The 5,271-nt window shown below is 34.9% G+C and overlaps 1 non-coding gene across 1 annotated transcript; it reads right to left on the bottom strand.

Annotated features, from left to right (window-relative positions):
* Positions 1-23: 23 nt before the first annotated feature.
* On the bottom strand, positions 24-127 carry LOC128248626 (U6 spliceosomal RNA). Its single transcript, XR_008264805.1, has one exon. It is a non-coding gene; the product is annotated as a U6 spliceosomal RNA (small nuclear RNA).
* Between the last annotated feature and the right edge of the window lie 5,144 nt (positions 128-5,271).

The following is a 5,271-nucleotide window of genomic DNA, read 5'->3' as shown; positions in this document are numbered from 1 at the left end:
TCTTACCAGACAACCATGCCTGCACTTACTTAAAACACTTCATGAATTTGCATGTCATCCTTGTGCAGGGTCCATGCTAATCTTTGTATCATACCAATTTTAGAATATGTACTGCCATAGCTAGTACATATATAAGAATAACATAACACAAGAATGGAATACATATTCCAGCCAATGAAGTGCTCACACATGGCTGTTACTGAAAATTATTCAGCATTTTAGTAATTATAAAGAATGATCTTGTATTTATTTATTTATTTATGTGTTTCAGCCAAGTGGCTGTGGTCATGCTGGTGCACCACCGTGTATAATGGTATTTGAATATAAAATCACCAACTTAAAGCTGGTGTGTGGTGCAGACACAAACGTTGTGATTTACTAATAAAGCCAGTTATCCTCTGTTCTCATGTTATATCATATATCTATTTCTTATATTAATCTTATGCAAAGAGGAGTTCCACATGTGTATCCAGGCCTGGAATATACTCTACAATAGGATAACATGTGGTAGCCAAATAATGGCATAAGAGCTCTTAAATGTATGTTACAAGGTTTTTACTTGAATTATACTAAACACACACAAACACACACAAACACACACACACACACACACACACACACACACACACACACACACACACACACACACACACACACACACACACACACACACACACACACACACACACACACACACACATTCAATGTTCTTCTTTCAGTTTCCTTTTACCAAGTCCACTTACAGAGCTTTGGTTGGCCTGGGGTTGTAGAAGAGGACACTTAATGAAGTGGAACTGAACCTGAAGCCATGTGGTCATGAAGCAAATGTCTTGACCACACAGCTATACCATATACATGTGTGTATGTGTGTGTGTATGTATGTATGTATGTATGTATGTATGTATGTATGTATGTATGTAGGTATGTATGTACATGTGTGTGTGTGTGCTGTGTTACTAAGAAGATCTAAAGTGCTTCTAATGGTCAGTCTGCACAGACTGAACAAATGTTTTCAGAAGAAACAGAAACAATGGTACATCTAAGACATCTCCAAAACCAATAGAGCAACTTTCTATGTTGGAAACAGTAACATTTCCATTAATTGACGAGATTAGTTCTATTCCGCTTATATTAGAAGTATTTCTGTACAAATCTTATAAATGGAAGTTGATGTCTTGTCTTGATCTTGGTAGTGCAAATAAAGAAAGAAAACAAACTCGCAATGTGTTCTCAGTTCTTCATATTCTTCGAGTCTTTCCAAACAAAAAAAAAAAAAAGAAAAGAAACAAATATTTTCTTATTCCAAAACCTTTTAGTTTTATTTTAACAGATTTCGTAAACCCAATTACGAAATGTCAACATTGGAATTAATTATTTTCTTGTGTTCTTCAGACTAAAGTATTGAACAAATACAATATCTTTGACAAAGTTGTTTGTAGTAGTTCCTGGCAAAATGTCGAATTTATGTGAGTTGAGGAAATTTTCATTATTCAATGACACTAAATCATTTCTCTTAACGAACGGTTTTACTCTGGTCACCATTATCTTAGTACACCCAGAGCTGGCAGAATCATTCGCACACCAGACAAAATGCTTAGTGGCTATTTATCTGCTTTTATGTTCAGAGATCAAATGTTGCCAAGGTTGTTGTTGCTTTTCATCCTTTTGGAAGTGATAAAAGAAATACTGGTTGAGCACTGAGATCAATGTAATCGACTAATTCCACATTATCATCATCATCATTTAATGTCTGTTTTCCATGCTGGCTTGGGTTGGACCTCCTCCTCCAAAATTTCAAGCTTTGTGCCTATAGTAGAAAGGACTATTTTAGTACAACCAATCATTTTAGACTCATTAGCTGCCTACAATAGTCCCATGGTCTAGCATCTTCTTGATATTCTGTTTTTTATTGCTCAGAAATTCATCCTTGCATTTGAAATTCAGGTGTGGCTGTGTGGTTAAGAAGTTTGTTTCCCAAGCATATGATTTCAAGTTTAGTCCCACTGCAATGGCACCTTGTTAATTATCTTCTATTATAGCCCCATGCCAACCAAAGTCTTGTGAGGAGGTTTGGTGGATAGAAACTGAAAGAAGCCCATCATGTTTGTACGTGTGTATGTACGAGTTAGCCTCTCCTTGTCTTGACATCACTTGATAGTTGTAAATGAGTTTTATTGTCATACAAGCAGTATCGTATATTCTCAATAAACGCCTGACTGGGGAAATAATTCCTTGCATGAGGGTTGGCATCTGGAAGGGCATCCAACTATTGAACATCAGCTGCCTCAATGACTTCTGCCCAACTTATACAAGCATAAAAAAATGGGCATTAAAACGACAACAACAATGAGGATGAATTCATTTCTGTTTGCCAAAAGATATCATAGTGTCATGAGAGACAAGATTTAGCTACATTTTTTGAAAGCAGTAGACAGTCCACTGATCTCTCTCTTCTCCATGTGAAAGAGACCTATCTATCACATGCCTTTAACATGAAGGATTGCACTTTAGTGGTTCAGCATGATAAAACACTTGTTATTTAAGCAATTATTCTGCTATGTAATGTAGCATTTAGTACCTCCTCACAGCCTCTATTAATAATAAAATGGGTTGATCTCTTGTGAATTACATGTCACTGTCAAAGATATACTACACCACTGAGGTCTTGGTTTGGCAGGATATCACCCTATTGGCACCACTCCTTGTGACTGTCTCCTACAGGTAAGATCTGGTTTGATGCAAGCCATCAATAAAATTTCTAGAAATAACAATCAAATCTTCCCTCAAACCACATGCTACTATTTTAAAAAAGAAAAAAATTAATGAAAGTGATGTTCTACTTTGCCAGTCATGCGTAAAAAGCATTCAGTACACTCTGTAAAGAGGTTGGTGTTAGGAAGGGCATCAAGCCATAGAAACCATGCCATAACAGACGATTGGAGTCTGGACAGCTTCCAGCTGGTCAGCTCCATGTCAAATTGTCCAGCTCATGCCAGAATGGAAAATTGATGTTAATTGATGATATGGTGGTGATGAAATGGCCATGGTTCTAACACTTTTGACCATAGATCTGCTTAATCTAGGCTGACTTGGGGGTTAGACAATAACAGCAATGATAGGTTTGCTCACTCAAGACTGGCCTGGGGCTAAACAATAACAACAGTGATAGTGCTGCTCAGACAAGACTAAACCATAACCACAAAAATATAGTTTGATGTAAAGTCCTAAACCATAACAACAAAAATATGGTTTGATGTAAAGAAATTTATAACTAAATTATAAAAACATTAATCGAGGCGTAATGTAGGACAATGTGTTATTTTAATTCAATAAAGGGTGAAGCTGCTTTGAATAGTATAGTGCAGCCAGCCATCACCTGTAAACTAGTCTGGCTTGGAAATATGTATGATGGTTTTGCTAATTGTAGTGACAAACAAAGACACTGTCTTGGCTCCCTCACCATTGAGCCAATGAAACCTCCAGGATGTGACAGATGGCATCAAACACTCAGCTGCTACTCGTTTCAGCTGGGCTGACTGGACCAATGTGAATTGAGATGCCTTGCTCAAGAACACAATGTGCTACTTGGTATAGGAATTGAACCCATCACATTATGATCATGGACTAGACAGCCTAACCACTAAGATATGTGCCTTTGTGTGTGCTGGGGTGGCAGCTGAGTTGAGGGCTAGCAGTGTTTAACAAAGGTTTCTCTTTCATTACTCAAAATTCTGTCATTTTAGAAACATATCCATATTTTGCTATTTAATCCAAATATTTTATAATATAATATACACAATATCATGGTTTCAAATTTTGGCACATGGCCAGCAATTTTATGAGAGGTGTATAGTTGATCACACTGCCTTCAAGTGCTCAATTGGTTTTTATTTACCCTAAAAGGATGTAAAACAAAGTCAACCTCAGTGAAATTTGAACTCCGAGTACAAAGAGTTGGAAGAAATGCTACTAAGCATTTGGACCAATGTAGTAACACATTTGCTAGCTCTGCACCCTTCAATGCACACAAATATTACATTAATACACACACACAGTTCTGAGCTTTACCCACATTTTTTAAGGATATTTTCAGACAACAAAGTAATTCTTACTTTTGTTGATTTTTACACAGCCACCTTTTTTGTATTTATTTATTTATTTATTATTTATTTATTTATTATTTATTTATTTTTCCTCTCTCCCTTTTATTTATTTATTTATTTATTTATTTATTTATTTATTTGTGTTAATATTATTTTGGCAAGGACACAAGCCATGTAGAGAAAAAGTGCTATGCTCCCAAGAGAGTTAATTCAACAACAATGTTTTGTAAAGCCAATTAATTTTGTTTATGCCATAAACGACCTTGAGAAATACATGAATGTCACAGTTTCATTTCCCTTCTCTGTAAATCTGTAGCCTTGTATGATTAATATTTCTTGGCATGAATATCTGTAATGTGGCTACAAATAGGTTTAATTTCATGTATACCTGCTCTGATCAATATATGAACCACAGTATTACTTTCCAAGAGACTTCACATAATAAATATATAATTTCTGATACCTAGAGCTATGTTCAAGGCACCAAAAGTTATCATAATCCAAATTATTGTTACTTAAAGACATAAAAAAACCTCAGTAATTTTCTACACAACAACAGAACTATGCAGATTTATAAGAAGTTAACTAAAACTTTGAAATGCTGATAATAATAATGGTAATTCTTTCTAATTTTGGCACAAAGCCAACAATTTTCAGAGGAAGGAGTAAGTCGATTACATTATCCCTAGCACTCATCTGGTACTTATTTTATCAAAACAAAAAGAATGAAAAACAAAGTCAACCTTGGTGGAAATCAAACTTAGAACATAAAGCTAGAAGAAATGCTGCTTAGCATTTTCTTCAACACACAAATGATTCTGCCAGCTCACCAGCTTAATTATAAGTCTTTCTGCTGTTGGCACAAGGCCTGAAATATTTGCCGAGATGACTAATTGATTACATCAACCCCAGTGTTCAACTGATACTTATTTTATCAACCCCAAAAGCATGCAAAGCAAAGTCAACCTCCGTGGCATTTGAAATCAGAACATGAAGGTGATTGAAATGCCACTAAACATTTTGTCCAGTGTGCTAATGATTCTGCTGGCTTCCTGCCTTAATAATAATAATAATAATAATAATAATAATAATAATAATAATAATAATAATAATAATAATAATAATAATAATAATAATAATAATAATAATAATAATAATAATAATAATA

This window comes from Octopus bimaculoides, chromosome 8 (assembly GCF_001194135.2).
Source record: "Octopus bimaculoides isolate UCB-OBI-ISO-001 chromosome 8, ASM119413v2, whole genome shotgun sequence".
Classification (NCBI taxonomy): domain Eukaryota; kingdom Metazoa; phylum Mollusca; class Cephalopoda; order Octopoda; family Octopodidae; genus Octopus; species Octopus bimaculoides.
This window is presented reverse-complemented; position numbering and strand designations above follow the sequence as displayed.